Source organism: Staurois parvus, unplaced genomic scaffold (genome assembly GCF_062004578.1).
Source record: "Staurois parvus isolate SC_StPar_1 unplaced genomic scaffold, SC_StPar_1.0 ptg000553l, whole genome shotgun sequence".
Classification (NCBI taxonomy): Eukaryota; Metazoa; Chordata; class Amphibia; order Anura; family Ranidae; genus Staurois; species Staurois parvus.
The window spans coordinates 1,394,560-1,414,345 of NW_028318349.1; the positions used below are offsets into that span (position 1 = coordinate 1,394,560).

The 19,786-nt window shown below is 47.1% G+C and overlaps 1 protein-coding gene across 1 annotated transcript in view; it reads left to right on the plus strand.

The window, feature by feature from the left end:
* The window catches only part of AKAP6 (A-kinase anchoring protein 6), a 340,821-nt gene that overhangs the window by 104,370 nt on the left and 216,665 nt on the right, over positions 1-19,786 (plus strand). The gene's annotated exons all lie outside the window — the stretch shown is intronic.

A 19,786-nucleotide genomic window follows, 5' to 3' on the forward strand; every position in this document is an offset into this window, starting at 1 on the left:
GCTTGTAGGAGGAGTTTTCTACTCTAGGAGGATGCAGAACCCCTAACCTCTGTCTGGACAGTGCTAATCACATGCACTCTCCCAAGAAATTGTTTTTTTTTGTTTTTTTTTTTTTTAGCAATACACACCAAACTGAGCATGTGCAGAGTGTCTCCACACCATATGTCTTATCAGGAGATAAGAGGGGGACACTGGAAGAAGGGGAGGATCAGAGAAGTCAGGTTCAAACAGCATTTTTACACAATGTAGAGGAATAACCCCTTAGGTTCCACAGTGAGTATAACAAGCATGCTTCACTGCATATACAGATGGATTTTACTGTGGTGGGTTTAGTAACACTTTGAGAGAGTGAAGTTGCACTTTATGTACTCCAGACACTCTTATGCTTAATCAACATGGACTATTTTTAATCCGTATGCTGCTAGCATACAGTGGGGATCGAAAGTTTGGGCACCCCAGCTAAAAATTTGTATTAATGTGCATAAAGAAGCCAAGGAAAGATGGAAAAATCTCCAAAAGGCATCAAATTACAGATTAGACATTCTTATAATATGTCAACAAAAGTTAGATTTTATTTCCATCATTTACACTTTCAAAATAACAGAAAACAAAAAAATGGCGTCTGCAAAAGTTTGGGCACCCTGCAGAATTTATAGCATGCACTGCCCCTTTTGCAAAGCTGAGACTTGCCAGTGTCATGCATTGTTCACAGTCATCGTCTGGGAAGACCAGGTGATGTCAATCTCAAAGGTTTTAAATGCCCAGACTCATCTGACCTTGCCCCAACAATCAGCACCATGGGTTCTTCTAAGCAGTTGTCTAGAAAACTGAAACTGAAAATAGTTGACGCTCACAACGCTGGAGAAGGCTATAAGAAGATAGCAAAGCGTTTTCAGATGTCAGTATCCTCTGTTCGGAATGTAATTAAGAAATGGCAGTCATCTGGAACAAGGGAAGTTACAGCAAGATCTGGAAGACCAAGAAAAATATCAGACAGAACAGCTCGCAGGATTGTGAGAAAAACAATTCAAAACCCACGTTTGACTGCGCGATCCCTCCAGAAAGATCTGGCAGACACTGGAGTTGTGGTACACTATTCCACTATAAAGAGATACTTGTACAAATATGGTCTTCATGGAAGAGTCATCAGAAGAAAACCTCTTCTACGTCCTCACCACAAAAATCATCATTTGAACTTTGCAAATGAACATATAGACAAGCCTGATGCATTTTGGAAACAAGTTCTGTGGACCGATGAGGTTAAAATTGAACTTTTTGGCCGGAATGAGCAAAGGTACGTTTGGAGAAGAAGGGGCACAGAATTTAATGAAAATAAATAACCTCTGTCCAACTGTTAAGCATGGGGTTGGATCAAGCATGCTTTGGGGTTGTGTTGCAGCCAGTGGCACAGGGAACATCTCACAAGTAGAAGGAAAAATGGATTCAATAAAATTTCAGCAAATTTTGGATGGTAACTTGATGCCATCTGTGAAAAAGCTGAAATTAAAGAGAGGATGGCTTCTACAAATGGATAATGATCCTAAACACACCTCGAAATCCACGGGGATTACATCAAGAGGTGTAAACTGAAGGTTTTGCCATGGCCTTCACAATCTCCTGACCTCAACATAATTCAAAATCTATGGATAGACCTTAAAAGAGCAGTGCGTGACAGACAGCCCAGAAATCTCAAAGAACTGGAAGACTTTTGTAAGGAAGAATGGGCAAAGATACCTCAAACAAGAATTGAAAGACTCTTGGCTGGCTACAAAAAGCGTTTACAAGCTGTGATACTTGCCAAAGGGGGCAGTACAAGATATTAACTCTGCAGGGTGCCCAAACTTTTACAGACGTCATTTTTTTGTTTTCTGTTATTTTGAAAGTGTAAATGATGGAAATAAAATCTAACTTTTGTTGACATATTATAAGAATGTCTGATCTGTAATTTGATGCCTTTTGGAGATTTTTCCATCTTTCCTTGGCTTCTTTATGCACATTAATACAAATTTTTAGCTGGGGTGCCCAAACTTTCGATCCCCACTGTAAGTAAATAAATAGGAACGTATATTATATTTACTTGTTTTAAACTTTTTTTTTTTATATTTTCAGTTACTTCCCGGTTTCCATGCCTAGGCAAATGATGTCGTACATCCCAGGAGTCTTCAGAATGGGAGGGAGGGTTCTCAGCTCAGCCTATGCCTGAGCTAAGGGCAGATGGATTCCAGGAAGTACATGAATCATCTGCCCTTACTCAAACAGCCACTGTTAGAAATGCCAGGGGTGCTTTTCAAAATTATTTCTTAGCAAAATAAAGCATGGAGACTGGCGCTATATAAATCCTGTATAATAATAATAATAATAGTAGTGGAGACATGGATGAATGGGGGAGTTTGCTTTGAATAATAAAAATGGATTAAATGGCATTTTTGGTTTGTGGTGCTCAGATGTAGTGCAGTTCCACTTTAAGTGTCATCAATGTAATAGAGTGAGCACAGAGAGCAAGGAGTTAACAGTGTCATTACAGCTTGCTTCTAGCCTGGGAGACCTGTCTTACCCTAAGCCTTTTCCACGGCGTTTTGTAGACACGCACTACAGTCCATTTAACATGATTTCCTATGGGACTTGTTCACATGTCCGTGTTTTCACCTGGAACGTTTTTGGAAAGGGTCAGGGACTTTTTTGAAAAAGTTGCATTTTTGGTTCTATAGACTTCAATGGAAACGCTGCAGAAAAGCATGTGCTGCATTTTTGCCTTGTTTTTGATGCATTTTAAATCTGCCTAGCAACAAGAAAAAAAAAAGAAGCAAACCGCATCAAACATGCAGCAAAACCACATCAAAAACGTATGTGCAAAAACGCAAAACGGACCGCAAAAAGCACTGCAGAAATGGATCAAACGCAAACTGCATAAGTGTGAGCCTAGCCTTGATGTTGACTGTCGCATGACCACCACTCCCAGCCTGAAGTTCAGGCATTAGTAAGTGCAGTTCCACTTATCCCCACATTGGGCGACAAGCCCCGCCCACACCTGCACATCAAAGTAAGAATATAAGAGGTAAGAAACCATGGCGGAGATTCATCATGCAAGTTCTCAACAGAATCAGACCCTTATCAAAAAAAAAAAGTTGATAAATCTCTTCCAGTAAATCACAGTAATACTCATGTACAAAAACTAGGTGTTGCTCAATGCAGACAATCAAAATTCAGTTTTCATTTTCTATTTGGTGCTCAGAAATGACATCTGGAATTTGGTTTGCTACAAACAGCGTTGTTTTTATTTTCTTTTTGACCCTCACTTTTTGCAATCACATCCCAAATGATATAAGTGCAACTTGCGCTTGGAATTTAGATTACAAAATAAAGCAGCCTGCACATTAAATAGGTCAAGAATAATAAAAACAAAACAATTGCAGAGCTAGGTATACATGCATCTAATTGAAGAAGCAAAAAGGTAAATGGAAAATGTACAAAGGTGGTAACAAAGTCCATACAGTTGCAAGAAAAAGTATGTGAACCCCTTGGGATTACGTGGAGTTTTGCATGAATTGGGCAATCTAAGTCACAACAATAGAAGAACACAGTCTGCTGAACATAATACTACGCAAACATTAGATGTTGCCATGGTTTCATTGCACATAACATGTAAACATTCACAGTGCAGGGAGGAAAAAGTATGTGAGGCCCTAGCTTAATGACTTCTCCCAGAGCTAATTGGAGCCAGGAGTGAGCCAACCTCGACTCCAATCAGTGTGATGATATTGGATGTGTTGCTGACAGCTGTCCTGCCCTTAAAAAACACACACCTGTTTTGGGTTTACTGGTTTCAAGAAGCACTGTCTGATGTGAACCATGCCTCGCAGAAAAGATCTCTCAGAAGACCTACGATCAAGAATTGTTGACTTGCATGAAGCTGGAAAGGGTTACAAATGTATCTCCAAAAGCCTTGATGTTCATGTGTCCACGGTAAGACAGACTGTCTACAAATGGAGAAAGTTTAGCACTGTTGCTACTCTCCCTAGGCGTGGTCGCCCAGTAAAAATGACTGCAAGAGCACAGTGCAGAATGCTGCATGAGGTAAAGAAGAATCCCAGAGTGTCAGCTAAAGACCTACAGAAATCTCTGGCACATGCTAACATCTACAATAAGGAAAACATTAAACAAGAATGGAGTACATGGGAGGACACCACGGAGGAAGCCATTGCTGTCCAAAAAGAATATTGCAGCACGTTTGAAGTTTGCAAAAGAGCACCTGGATGTTCCACAGCACTTGTCAGGGATCCCCTCGATCCCCGCCGCGATGGTCCCGGCGCAGGCGCAGTGTGCCGCCCTGTGCAGGGACTCGAGCACTGGGTCCGGGCCGGCCGCGGCGTTCGAGTTCGCGCATGCGCAGTAGAAGCTGCGGCCGCCCGCTGGGCACCAATGGCAGCGCAGGGCGGGATATTTAAACGACCCTGAGCTGTCATTGAGTGCCTTCTGGTCTTACCTGTATCCTGTATCCGTGAACCTGTGTATTGTAAGTTGCTGACCCGGATTGTACCTGACCTTGCTGTATTTCTCCTGCCCAGACCCTTGCTTTGCCTGACCTCTCTCCTGAATTCCCCCTATTGGATTTGACCTGCTGTTGCTGACCTGGCGTGTGACCCGACTATTCTATGCCCGCTGCCTTGTACCTTGCCGTCCTCTCTGTTACCGACCCGGCCCGTCTGACCTTGCTCATCCATCCATCCATCCCATGCAGTGGGGTCTGCTGACCTCCTCATATCAGACTCTTCCCCGTGGGAGCCCTTGGCGCATACCACTACCACTGACGGACGCACCCAGTAGCCACGACCTGGTCTCAGGGGGCTCCAAGTCCATCCCCACCATCAGGGGCCCTGGTGAACAAGCACCCTGGGACTTAGACTCCGTGCGCTGGGGACGCCTATTCAGTGGAGTGCTAGTGGTACCGCCAGGCGGTCCCTTACAGTACCAGAAGGCCATGACTGAGTCTAGAGGAGGGCCCTCGCCGCTTGAGGAGATCTGCAGGCACCTGTCTAACTTGACGCAGGCCGTATCGGCCCTGCAGGACAGATGTCAGCAGATTGAGAATCACTTCCAGACCTGCACTATATCCGTTTCTGCCCCACAGGCCGCGGTCCCCGCACCTCCGGCCGTAGCAGCCCCTGTACCGGTTTCTGGGGCACCCGCCCCACTCCCGGCGGCCGAACCCCGAGTACCCCTACCGGAACGGTTTCATGGGGACCGCACACGCTTCAGGTCATTCCGTGAGTCCTGTCTCCTCTATTTTGAGTTGCAACCACGAACCTTTGTGACTGAATCCGTGAAGGTGGGGTTCGTCATCTCCCTCCTGCAGGGTGAACCCCAAGACTGGGCCCACCGACTGCGGGGAAAAAATGACCCTCACCTTAGCTCGGTTGACTTTTTTTTTGACGCAATGGCCATCCTATACGATGACCCACAGCGGGCAGCTTCTGCTGAAGCTACTTTGTACACGCTCCGGCAAGGCCGCCGGGTGGCGGAGGAGTACGCGTCTGAATTTAGGCACTGGATGGGGGACACACGTTGGAACGAGTTTGCTCTCCTGCATCAGTTCCGTATAGGCCTATCAGAAGGCCTGAAAGATGAGCTCGCCTGGGTGGAGGTGCCTGAGACTTTAGAGGACTTAATTGCACTGACTATTAAGATTGACCGTAGACTGCGGGAACGCAGGTTTGAGAGGTCCGGCCAGGGTCATGGAAATCCCTGGGGGCCATTTCAAGGGCCCAGTCAAGCACCTAGGCCAAACATCCAGAACCGGCCACCTGGAGATATCCCTGAACCTATGCAACTCGGCCTGGCGCGGCCTAAACTATCTCCAGAGGAACATCAGCGCAGACGATCCCAGAACCTGTGCCTCTACTGTGGCGAAGCTGGTCATATGGTACGATCCTGCCCGCAGAAACTGAGTAAGTGCACCTCTTCTTCCTTGTCCATTGGCAATGTTAGTCCATCCCAATACTTAGTGGTGCCCCTTTCCTTTCAGCTTCCGGAAAGGACCGTGGAAGTATCGGCCATAGTTGATTCGGGGGCATGCAGCTGCTTCCTGGACATTAATTTTGCTCACCAGCAGGGTATTCCTCTCCAATTGAAACAGAAGGGGTTCAATATTTATTTGGCTGACGGTTCCCGGATAAAATCAGGGGTGGTGAACCAGGAAACCCCCTCCATCGCCACTGTCATTGCCGGCCAGCACCAGGAACTGCTCCGCCTGGATGCTATAGCTTCACCCCTCTTCCCAGTCATTTTGGGGCTCCCATGGTTACGGGCCCATAACCCCCAAATTGACTGGGAGACCGGAGTAATTTCGTTCCCTTCTCCATACTGTTGGGTATACTGCCGCACTTCGGGCCCGGGGGTCCCCCAAATCCTCCTGTGCTCTGAGGGGGAAGCTGAATTAAAACAGGTAATCCCGGCAGCCTACCATGAGTTTCTAGATGTGTTCAGCAAGCGGGGAGCTGATACTCTACCCCCCCACCGCCCTTATGACTGTCCCGTTGACCTGTTACCCGGTTCAGAAATTCCTTTTGGGCGAATCTTCCCCCTTTCGGAGCTCGAATTGGGAGCCCTGAAGGAATATATCGAGGACAGCCTCCAGAAGGGGTTCATCCGCCCCTCCACTTCACCGGCGGGGGCGGGAATTTTCTTTGTTGAAAAAAAGGACAAAACCTTGAGGCCGTGTATCGATTACAGGGAGTTGAACAGGGTCACGATAAAGAACCGTTACCCACTGCCGTTAGTACCAGAATTATTCCAAAGTTTAAAAACAGCAGTGGTTTTTACAAAGCTGGATTTGAGGGGAGCATACAACTTGGTTCGCATAAGGGAGGGGGACGAGTGGAAGACGGCCTTCCGCACCCGCTTCAGCCATTTTGAATACTTGGTCATGCCGTTCGGGTTGTGTAATGCCCCGGCCACGTTTCAACACTTTGTGAATGATATTTTTAGGGACTTCCTGGACGGCTTTGTTATCGTCTATCTAGACGACATTTTGATTTTCTCCCCTTCCTTGGGGGAACACAGAATACATGTAGCAAGGGTATTGGGGCGATTACGGCAGCATGGGTTGTACGCCAAGGCAGAGAAATGTTGTTTCGAACAATCCAGCATTACTTTCTTGGGCCTGATCATCTCCACCGCGGGGGTCGCGATGGATCCCCAGAAAGTCGCTGCAATACTGGATTGGCCTGAACCCACGGACAGGAAAGGCGTCCAACGATTTATTGGTTTTGCAAATTTTTACCGAAAGTTCATCAAGAACTTCTCGGGTCTGGTCTCCCCCATTACTCAGCTAACCAAGCTGGGAACCCGGTTCAGATGGACACCTGAAGCTCAGGAAGCTTTTGAAGCCTTGAAGAAGTTGTTCACCTCGGCACCCATTTTGGGTCACCCAGACGCCGCCCTGCCCTACATCCTGGAAGTGGATGCATCGGAGAATGCGGTAGGTTCCATTCTCTCCCAGCGGAAGGGCACCAAGGAATTGCTCCATCCTGTAGCTTTCTTCTCACGGAAGCTTACCCCAGCAGAGAAGAATTATGATATCGGTGATCGAGAGCTACTGGCGATCAAAACGGCATTAGAGGAATGGAGGTACCTGCTGGAAGGTGCTGTGCACCCCATCTTAATTTTTACTGATCACAAAAACCTAGAATATCTGAGAACCGCCAAGCGTCTACGCCCGCGACAGGCAAGATGGGCACTATTCTTTTCTAGATTCAACTTCCACATTACGTACCGGCCTGGATCAAAGAACACTAAGCCAGATGCGTTATCACGTATGTACGAGGACGCCAAGGAGACCCCAGTACCCGACACCATCTTGTCCTCGGGAAACTTCTTGGCCCTTCAGTCGGACCTTCATTCCAAGATAATGGAGGCATCCACAACCGTCTCTACCCCAGCCGGAGGGCTCCTCCAGAACAAGGGGGGACTCCTATGGAGGGAAGATCGGATTGTGGTGCCGGAGGAAGCCCGAACCCTGGTCTTGGGCCATTGCCATGACCACCCGATGGCGGGGCACTTTGGCCCAGAAAAGACCCTGGAACTTCTCCGACGCTCCTTCTGGTGGCCGGACATGGCTAAAGATTGTAAGGGCTATGTGAGGTCCTGTATCACCTGCCAAAAGAATAAGCCTTCCAGAAACAAAGTTTGGGGTCTGCTGCGACCCTTACCGATTCCTGAACGGCCTTGGCAAAAGATATCGTTAGACTTTATAGTCGAGCTTCCGCCATCACTAGACCACACGGCAATCCTGGTGGTCGTAGACCGCTTGTCCAAGATGGCCCACTTCATCCCGTTGAAGAAAACCCCCTCGGCAGCCGAGACTGCGCGAGTTTTCATTCGTGAGGTAGTAAGGCTGCATGGGGTCCCCGAAGACATTGTCTCAGACCGAGGGGTCCAGTTCTTGTCGAGATTTTGGAGGGCACTGTGCAAGGCCCTGGACTTTTCTTTGTTGAAAAAAAGGACAAAACCTTGAGGCCGTGTATCGATTACAGGGAGTTGAACAGGGTCACGATAAAGAACCGTTACCCACTGCCGTTAGTACCAGAATTATTCCAAAGTTTAAAAACAGCAGTGGTTTTTACAAAGCTGGATTTGAGGGGAGCATACAACTTGGTTCGCATAAGGGAGGGGGACGAGTGGAAGACGGCCTTCCGCACCCGCTTCAGCCATTTTGAATACTTGGTCATGCCGTTCGGGTTGTGTAATGCCCCGGCCACGTTTCAACACTTTGTGAATGATATTTTTAGGGACTTCCTGGACGGCTTTGTTATCGTCTATCTAGACGACATTTTGATTTTCTCCCCTTCCTTGGGGGAACACAGAATACATGTAGCAAGGGTATTGGGGCGATTACGGCAGCATGGGTTGTACGCCAAGGCAGAGAAATGTTGTTTCGAATAATCCAGCATTACTTTCTTGGGCCTGATCATCTCCACCGCGGGGGTCGCGATGGATCCCCAGAAAGTCGCTGCAATACTGGATTGGCCTGAACCCACGGACAGGAAAGGCGTCCAACGATTTATTGGTTTTGCAAATTTTTACCGAAAGTTCATCAAGAACTTCTCGGGTCTGGTCTCCCCCATTACTCAGCTAACCAAGCTGCCAAAAGAATAAGCCTTCCAGAAACAAAGTTTGGGGTCTGCTGCGACCCTTACCGATTCCTGAACGGCCTTGGCAAAAGATATCGTTAGACTTTATAGTCGAGCTTCCGCCATCACTAGACCACACGGCAATCCTGGTGGTCGTAGACCGCTTGTCCAAGATGGCCCACTTCATCCCGTTGAAGAAAACCCCCTCGGCAGCCGAGACTGCGCGAGTTTTCATTCGTGAGGTAGTAAGGCTGCATGGGGTCCCCGAAGACATTGTCTCAGACCGAGGGGTCCAGTTCTTGTCGAGATTTTGGAGGGCACTGTGCAAGGCCCTGGACTTTTCTTTGTTGAAAAAAAGGACAAAACCTTGAGGCCGTGTATCGATTACAGGGAGTTGAACAGGGTCACGATAAAGAACCGTTACCCACTGCCGTTAGTACCAGAATTATTCCAAAGTTTAAAAACAGCAGTGGTTTTTACAAAGCTGGATTTGAGGGGAGCATACAACTTGGTTCGCATAAGGGAGGGGGACGAGTGGAAGACGGCCTTCCGCACCCGCTTCAGCCATTTTGAATACTTGGTCATGCCGTTCGGGTTGTGTAATGCCCCGGCCACGTTTCAACACTTTGTGAATGATATTTTTAGGGACTTCCTGGACGGCTTTGTTATCGTCTATCTAGACGACATTTTGATTTTCTCCCCTTCCTTGGGGGAACACAGAATACATGTAGCAAGGGTATTGGGGCGATTACGGCAGCATGGGTTGTACGCCAAGGCAGAGAAATGTTGTTTCGAATAATCCAGCATTACTTTCTTGGGCCTGATCATCTCCACCGCGGGGGTCGCGATGGATCCCCAGAAAGTCGCTGCAATACTGGATTGGCCTGAACCCACGGACAGGAAAGGCGTCCAACGATTTATTGGTTTTGCAAATTTTTACCGAAAGTTCATCAAGAACTTCTCGGGTCTGGTCTCCCCCATTACTCAGCTAACCAAGCTGCCAAAAGAATAAGCCTTCCAGAAACAAAGTTTGGGGTCTGCTGCGACCCTTACCGATTCCTGAACGGCCTTGGCAAAAGATATCGTTAGACTTTATAGTCGAGCTTCCGCCATCACTAGACCACACGGCAATCCTGGTGGTCGTAGACCGCTTGTCCAAGATGGCCCACTTCATCCCGTTGAAGAAAACCCCCTCGGCAGCCGAGACTGCGCGAGTTTTCATTCGTGAGGTAGTAAGGCTGCATGGGGTCCCCGAAGACATTGTCTCAGACCGAGGGGTCCAGTTCTTGTCGAGATTTTGGAGGGCACTGTGCAAGGCCCTGGACATCAAATTGTCCCTTTCCTCTGCGTTCCACCCTCAAACTAATGGTCAAACCGAAAGGACCAATCAGACCCTGGAGCAATACTTGAGATGCTACACTTCGTTTACTCAAGATGACTGGATGCCACTTCTCCCCCTAGCGGAATTCGCATACAACAATGCCCGTCACTCAGCGACGGGCCAGTCCCCGTTCTTTGCCAACTATGGTTTTCACCCTGTCTTCCTCCCGGATTTGGTCCCGGAATGCCCAGTACCAGCATCGCAAGACGTAGTAACGTTTTTCTCCACGAACAATAAGAAGCTTCAAGAGGCCATCAGTCAGGCCCAGGAAGACTACAGGAAGGCATTCAACAGGAAACGGAGGGGAGATCTTGTGTTGCGGCCTGGGGAGAAGGTTTGGCTAGCGACGTCCAATTTAAAGATGCTTTGTCCGTCGAAGAAATTGGGACCCAAGTTTATAGGCCCCTTCTGCATTAAACGGATGGTCAACGAAGCGGCCTACGAACTCGTCCTTCCTGACACACTCAAAATCCACCCAGTCTTCCATGTGTCCCTGCTGAAGCCAGTAATCCCAGATGCTTTCCCTGACTGAGAATCTAGACCCCCGGAAGCCATAACGGTCGAGGGTGAAGAGGAATTTGAGGTGGAATCAATCCTGAAGTGCCGAAGGAGGGGGGGCCAGGCCCAATTCCTAATCAAATGGAAGGGCTATGGCCCTGAGGACAATTCCTGGGAACCAGCCCAGAATGTCCATGCACCTAGACTTGTCCGGAGGTTCTTTCGCGATCACCCGTGGTGGAGAGATCGGGTGGGCATCCGGAGGTTGCCCGTAGGGGGGGGGGGCAATGTCAGGGATCCCCTCGATCCCCGCCGCGATGGTCCCGGCGCAGGTGCAGTGTGCCGCCCTGTGCAGGGACTCGAGCACTGGGTCCGGGCCGGCCGCGGCGTTCGAGTTCGCGCATGCGCAGTAGAAGCCGCGGCCACCCGCTGGGCACCAATGGCAGCGCAGGGCGGGATATTTAAACGACCCTGAGCTGTCATTGAGTGCCTTCTGGTCTTACCTGTATCCTGTATCCGTGAACCTGTGTATTGTAAGTTGCTGACCCGGATTGTACCTGACCTTGCTGTATTTCTCCTGCCCAGACCCTTGCTTTGCCTGACCTCTCTCCTGAATGCCCCCTATTGGATTTGACCTGCTGTTGCTGACCTGGCGTGTGACCCGACTATTCTATGCCCGCTGCCTTGTACCTTGCCGTCCTCTCTGTTACTGACCCGGCCCGTCTGACCTTGCTCATCCATCCATCCATCCCGTGCAGTGGGGTCTGCTGACCTCCTCATATCAGACTCTTCCCCGTGGGAGCCCTTGGCGCATACCACTACCACTGACGGACGCACCCAGTAGCCACGACCTGGTCTCAGGGGGCTCCAAGTCCATCCCCACCATCAGGGGCCCTGGTGAACAAGCACCCTGGGACTTAGACTCCGTGCGCTGGGGACGCCTATTCAGTGGAGTGCTAGTGGTACCGCCAGGCGGTCCCTTACAGCACTACTGGCAAAATATACTGTGGACAGATGAAACCAAGATTGAGTTGTTTGGGAAGAACACACAACACTATGTGTGGAGAAAAAAAGGCACAGCACACCAACATCAAAACCTCATCCCCACTGTAAAACATGGCGGAGGGAGCATCATGGTTTGGGGCTGCTTTGCTGCCTCAGGGCCTGGACGGATTGTTGTCATTGATGTGAAAATGAATTCCAGAGTTTATCAAGACATTTTGCAGGAAAACGTACGACCATCTGTCCGCCAACTGAAGCTCCGCAGAGGATGGGTGATGCAACAGGACAATGACCCAAAGCATACAAGTAATTCAACAAAACAATGGCTGCAACAGCACAGAATACGCCTTCTGGAGTGGCCCAGTCAGAGTCCTTACCTCAACCCGACTGAAATGCTGTGGCATGACCTTAAGAGAGCGATTCACACCAGACATCCCAAGAATATTGCTACACTGAAACAGTTTTGTGAAGAGGAGTGGTCCAAAATTACTCCAGATCGTTGTGCAGGTCTGATCTGCAACTACAGGAAACGTTTGGTTGAGGTTATTGCTGCCAAAGGAGGGCCAACCAGTTATTAAGTCCAAAGGTTCACATACTTTTTCCTCCCTGCACTGTGAATGTATACAGACAGTATATGGGGATAGGGAGGGAAGAAGCACTTCTAATCCCTCAGACTCCTGACTGTAGAGTACTGGTAACATCCATTGCTATACTGTGGCTTAGCTTCTGCCTGAGACTATATCTCCAGAAATGTAGCTGGAAGTTGGCTACTTGGAGAAGTAACTTTGATTGCACCGGAAGTGATCTTTACTGAAGACCTGTTGCTGTATCAGTTGGATATATTATACTGCTCATGCTGGCCGACCCTTTGGGCGCTCAAACCTTTTGCTAAGAGGCCAATTCATTAGGGTGGAAGGTGATGGTCTTCTTTCTGGATTGGAATTCTGTCTTTATGCACCATATTTCGAACTTTGTTACCACCTATGTACATTTTCCATTTACCTTTTTGCTTTTTCAATTAGATGCATGTATAACTAGCGCTGCAATTGTTTTGTTTTTACATCATAAATTATGTCAAAATTATTTGAAAAGTGTGAGCCTGTACACATTCCAAAGCAGCATGTATGTTATTACATAGTATAGCTGTAGCCGAATAGAGAATGAGGTTTGTTTTTATGAAGTCAAGGGGTTGGCATTGTAAAGGACAGCGTTGTTTTTTTTGTTTTTTGTTTAATGCGTCATTTTTATATGCTTAGGCTGTTTTTAGTGATTGCTTCTAATATATTTTTATTGCCCTTTCAAATCAAAGTTCAGGCTAAAAGCACTTTTCCGCTTTTACTATATAGGACACGAAGGCCTGTGATATATTGATGGTAATTTTATAGTCAAGTAGCTCTTTGTTTCCGTCTGACATTTTTAAACTTAGGAAGTAGCAGAAATGAAATTTGCTTCAGTAATTTTGTTCTTTCCTTATAATTACTATACTGTAATTTTCCAACCTTTGTAGTAATTGAATTTAATCGGATATAAATATGATTGGATTGGTAAGCCAGACAGTGTGCTTCTAAAAGACTTGGCCTGGTCACAATCACAGCTTTGCCTCACCCAGTAGATTGGTCTTTGCTTCAAGAAACAGGGTCATGGAGCCACAGTATTAAAGAGCAATTTCTGGCAGCTGGTGAACTAAAAATTCTGATCAATCAGTGAATATTACAAATGTGCAGAAGTGGGGAAATTAGGAAAGTTTTTTTATCTTATAGGGAACATCTAGAGCAGAGGTATTGATTTAAAATTCACCGAGGTCTGGGCAGTAACATTTTCATGAATCAGAGGTCCGAATTGCATGTAGGCATTACTGTTTCTGCCCCCCCTCCATGTTACTGTCCTCAGCGCACCCCCCCACTTTAATGTCCTCAGCCTCCACACACTACAGTCCTTAGCAGGGACGGACTGACAACTCATGGGGCCCCCGGGCAATAGGGGATCATGGGGCCCCTATGTCCTTGCCCACACTGAAAAAAAGCCTATAAAAGGTACCAGGGGCATTTCATGGGGCCCCCTACTAACCCCGGCCCCTCGAGCAGTGCCTAAGTGTTCGAATGGTCAGTCCGCCCCTGGTCCTTAGCCCCCCCACATTACTGTCCCCCACTTTAATGCTTTCAGCCCCCCCATATCACTGCCTCTAGCCCTTGACTCAGGCCTCAGCACCTCCGCTTTAATATTAATGTCCTCAACCCCCCCCCCCCACACTACTGTCCTCAGTCCCCCCACATTACTGCTCTCAGCCCCCCCCCAACATTGCTGTTCTAAGCCCCCCAAATTCAGTCATCAGCCCCCCCCTCCACATTCAGTCCTCGGCTCCTTTTCACAGCAACCCCCCTTCACATTGATGTCCTTAGCCCCTTTAACTTTGCCCTCTTCCCCACTGTCTTACCCTACATAGAGAGTGATTGACAGACAGTGATTGATTGCTAGGACTGCCCTTCATCCTAGCAACCAATCACCTGCTTGTTAACCTCAGGCAGCTTCTGCCCTCCATCCAGAACTGTCCTGCTTCCTGCTGTCAGCTCTGTGAGGATGACCACGGGACGGCTGGTGGAAGAAAAGGCTCCTAAATGGCGGGACCGCATGGGTCCGGATGGGACAACGACTTGGTCCGCATCCGGACCCCGGTCTGCCATTTAGTGATTTAGCCTGATCTAGAGGTATTAATCATGTCTATCATGTCATGGTATCAATTAGTAATATTTAAGTGCAGCGCAGTGCAGGACTAAAGTGAAGGCAAAAAAACCCCCACTGCTGAAAAGTAAAATGACACTCTGAAGAGCAAACTCAGTAGTAAATATTTGACTCATATTCCTCAGAAGGGTGAACCACATTAAAAATTACATTTTTTTTTTTTAACCAGTAACTATGAATATACTAACGGAATGTTTGTAGTACAAGCAATAAATGTACATAAAAGGTACTTACCGCTTTCTTGTAGTTTGTCGTTAGTCTCACAGGTCCTCCCATCCTCAGGGGGCCTGCAACCCAATCCATCTATAAAAAAAAAAAGTCAGCTTCTTCTTTCCTATTCTCTTCTGCCCATCCTTTGATGTCTGTACCAGATCACGCATGTGCCCTGTATGAAATCTGGTGTAGTTTGGTATTGTTTATACGTCAGCATGGCTACAGCAAGGTAAGTGGCATTTCGCTACCTGACAGTTGCAGTTCTGAAGCCATGGCGGCCTATAAACAATAACAAGGCAAGAACAGGATTTTCCCAGAGAACTCGCAAGATTTCACCAAATGATCTTGTAGTTTGGAGATTAGATCTGTCTGGGAGGCACTGGTGACATAGCTTTTCCAGGGGGCATCTGTGAGGCCCTGGCTGCATCACTAGTGCCTCAATGGATCAGAAAGTGCATACACATCAAAGGTAAGTAACAGCAAAAATCATCAATCATTTCACAAATAACTGCAATGTGATTTCATGTCAGCATGCAGAACTGCATGCTGATTTAATTTCAGTGAAAGGAAGGGACCTGTCCGCTTTAGGCCTCATGGCTTGTATGCCTGAGGGGTGAGATCACTTAAGCACTGCAGCCTCTGACAGCTAGTCTCATGAGATTTGGAGTGAGATTTGGTGATGTCATTACTGTACAGCTCGCTGTTCTCCTTGCTGGAAAGTAAACTGTACCTGAGAACCTGAAGTGCGATGATCTCCCTTCTTCTGCTTCACCCATTATGTGGATTTGTCCTTCCTCCATTTCTCCTAAAGCGAATTGACCATTGTCCCAGCAATTATCAGATCACCAAAAAGTAGGGGAGCAGCTCCGACCTGAAGAAGCAAAGACAAACTCCAGGCAGATATTAAATACACCAATTAATGCAGTTCTTTCTTCCTTAACCACTTGCTTACCAGGCACTTTTACCCCCTTCCTGTCCAGGCCAATTTTCAGCTTTCAGTGCTTTCGCACTTTGAATGACAATTGCACAGTCATGCAACACTGTACCCATTAGACATTTTTACCATTTTTTTTCACACAAATACAGCTTTCTTTTGATGGTATTTAATCGCCACTGGGGTTTTATTTTTTGCTAAACAAATAAAAAAAAACCAAAAGTTTAAAGAAAAAAAGTTTTTCTTAGTTTCTGTTATAAAACAGGTAATTTTTCTTCTTCACTGATGTGTTAATGAGGCAGCACTGATAAGGCTGTACTGATGAGGTGGCACTGGTGGGCATTGATGAGGAGGCACCAATGAAGCAGCACTGATGGGCACTAATAGGCAGCACTGACTGGCGGCACAGATTGGTGGCACTGCTGGGCACAGATTGGCAGCACTGATGGGCCTTTTTAAGGCTACAATGATAATCAGGGCAACAGCCTCTTACAGATGAGGGACTCATGGCCCCCCCTCTGAAAATCAACTTGACTTGTAAAACTACATGCAGAGATGTCTCCTCTCCATTGTAGAACTGCTCCCAGCTGCACAGCCTGCAGACATTACCAGCCCTCCTGGCTGCTGTGAAGATCTCCCAGGAAAAGGGTAAAGGATTAAGCCCAGCCCTGTTCTTTGAAAGCTTGCTACATGTGGAAGTCTCTCCCCTTGTGAATCCTTGGGTGTGTTGATGTACTCACTCTGTCCTCCTTGCTCCAGCCTGGAGGCTGGCCCCCTAAACCTAGGGGACCCCTCTCAGGCCACTGACAGTCTACTCAGCGTACGAGCCCTTGCAGTATGGGGAGACTCCATTGCAGGGGGTAATTTTTTTTTTTTTGCTGCTGCCCAGAATCGAGTTTTAACCTTGTTTAGAAAATGTATTCCAGGAAATATAACTGAAAAGGATAGCAGGAGGTAGGTGTAAAGTGTACACTAACTTGCTGTCCTTTACAAGTTATTATAAACTGTGCAGAGAGTTCAGCAGTACTGTTAGCTCACAAGAATGAAGTCTACGGGGTTGCCATTGGCAGTGACTAATTCCATTCATATAGTAACAGGGACTGGTAGTGGCAGCAGCTGTGTCCTTGCAGTCGCTGTATCCCAGTTGACATTCACACAGATGTATGGAACACCTGTGCATCACATGTGGGCAAACATGGCCCTCACACCAGTGTACACATATGTACACCCCAGTAATCTAAGCCTAACCCTAGGTTCACACCCAAGCATTTTCTGCAGCATTTTGCGTTTTGCTGAAACGCAGTACAGTCCATTTAACATGATTTCCGATGGGACATGTTTGCATCGGCACGTTTTCACCCAGTGCGTTTTTTGGAAAGGGTCAGGGACTATTTTGAATGCAAAAAGTTGCGTTTTTGGTTCTATAGACTTCAATGAAAACGCAGAAAAGCATGTATTGCATTTTTGCCGTGTTTTTGATGCCTTTTAAATCTGCCTAGCAACAAGAAAATTTTTTAAAAATTAGTAAAAAACATCCGCAAAACCATCAAAAACGCAGCAAAAATGTGTCAAACTGCAGGTACAGAAAGCAATGCAGAAACTGCTCAAATGCAACCTGCATAGGTGTGAACCTTGCCTTAATCAGATGAACTCATGTCAGTTTACGATCCAATCAAAGTTGAGCTTTCATCAGAAAAATCTATGAACTGACATTTCTGATTTTCTGCAGAGAATGCCAGTTACCTGCTCCAAAACACTTAGGCTGCTTTCACACTGATCCGTTTTTCTTCTGCTTTTGTGTTAAAAAAAAAGCAAAAGAAAAACATGTGAGCATGTATTCCTATGGAACTCTTCACACTGATCCATTGCAGGTGTGGTGTGATTTTTTTTTTAAATCCTGCTTGCTGCATTTTTGGTGCAGTGAAGAAAAAGTACCTGCCCATTGAAATTAATGGACAATGCATCACAAATACACCTATGTTGCTTTTTTGGTGTGGTTTTTGAGTCACATGTCCTTTAAAAAATGCACTGCAAAAGCAGTAAAACGCTGCAACAGTGCATTTTTACCAGGGATCAGTATGAAAGTAGCCTTATACAGATCCGGAGAAGTCACAGAAAAATTAAAAATTAATATATACATTCTAGTTCCAGGCCAGAAAGTCAAAGTATTGAAGCCAGAAGGTCGGCATGATGGCCAGGCATCCAGCATTTTCAAAGGGAGATCAGCAATGACAGCCTACTGTACATGATTTATAATGAAAGATCAGTTAGAATATATGATAGAATACATTTGCCAATATCCCTTTATGTTATTAGCAGGGGCTTCCCTAGGGTTGGTGTCACCCTGTGCGATAACACTTGGTGACACCCCCTCTGACGATCCCCGCAGAATGGACCAGATCTATGGATTGAGCATAATAGATCGGAATCCAATCCATTATGCTCCCCAATCCACAGATCCGATCCATCCTGCGTGGATCTTCGGCTTGCTTTACAACTTGCCTTGTCTTGGAGCGGGTCCGGTGTCACCTGGTGCGGCGCGCACCCCCCACACCTGCCTGGGTACACCACTGGTTATTTGCTATCAATGCAGAAATGAATGATAAAGTCCAAACACACCAGCCACAGCCAAAACATTTTGTAGTTTTAAAAAGTGGAGAAGGTTAGGATGGTTGTAAAAAAAATCTTTTACATGCATCTCCCCCTGCAGCCCTGCTAAATACTCGCCTGAGCCCGATCTTGGTCCAGCACTGTGCATGTCTCCAACAGCTCCTCTTCCGTATCCTGGCTTCACAGGTTTGGATGAGAGCATGGGCGCTATTGGCTCCTGCTGCTGTCAGTCAATACCTATGAGCAGAGAGCTGTGTGTCTGAACAGACGCAAACAGCCTGGCTCAAGAGCAAGCCCGCATGAGTGCCCCCCTAGGAAACCACTTCCTATGGTGGGCGCTTGGCTGGGGGAAGTGCCAGGTGCGCAGGCAGGGATCCCAAGAAGAGGAGAATTGGGAACACTGTGCAAAATCCAGCAGGTAAGTATGACATATTTGAAAAAAAGGGGAAGCTCTGGTATCACTTTATTATAGGACAGGAAGTAGAGGAAATCTTCCTCATGGGGACATAGTATTTTTATTTGCTTCCCTGGTTGGGGAGATTATCTCTCTCAGTCATCAAATAGACAGAAGCAATGAGAAATCTCCCAACAGGGACAAAGACAGCAATAAAAAAAAACTGACAGCAGTTCTAGCTCTTCCCTAATCTAAATGTTTTGACTGGATTTAGCATTTAAAGTATTTCTTAAAGCGGATCTCCACCCAAAAGGGGAAGTTCCGCTTTAGGGACTGATCCCCCTGCTCCCTGTTAAGGATTGGCACCTTTGGGGAGTGGGTACCCGAAATTGACTGGACCCCGCTCCCACTTCCGCTGCGATCACCTAGGCAATTGGAAGGGGAAGTTGTCCTCCCCCCTCCCTCCCCGTAGTCTTCTGGGACACTTAACAGGCCCCAGAAGACTACGGGGCCATTCAGGAAGTGCAGTGCTACTTGCACCTGGCTGTGAAGCTGCAAGCTGTCACAGCCGGGTGCCCACACTGAAGATGCCGGCACCCAGAACACAGGACGGCCGGTAAAACTGGCAGCAGTGAGGACACCGCTGGATCGAGGGACAGATGAGTGTCCATTTTTTAAAAGTCAGCAGCTACAGTTTTTGTAGCTGCTGACTTTTTTTCTTTCTCTTATTTTCACTGGAACTTCAGGCAATTTTTTCTTTTTCTTTTCTTTTTTTCTTTAGTTTTGGCAGGAGTGGAGCGGGATTAGAGTACCTGTCAGGTTTTGATTTCTGTTTGTGTCCTTGTTTGTCCTCTGTATTGTTATTTCTAAAAGGGAAAGTGAAAGGT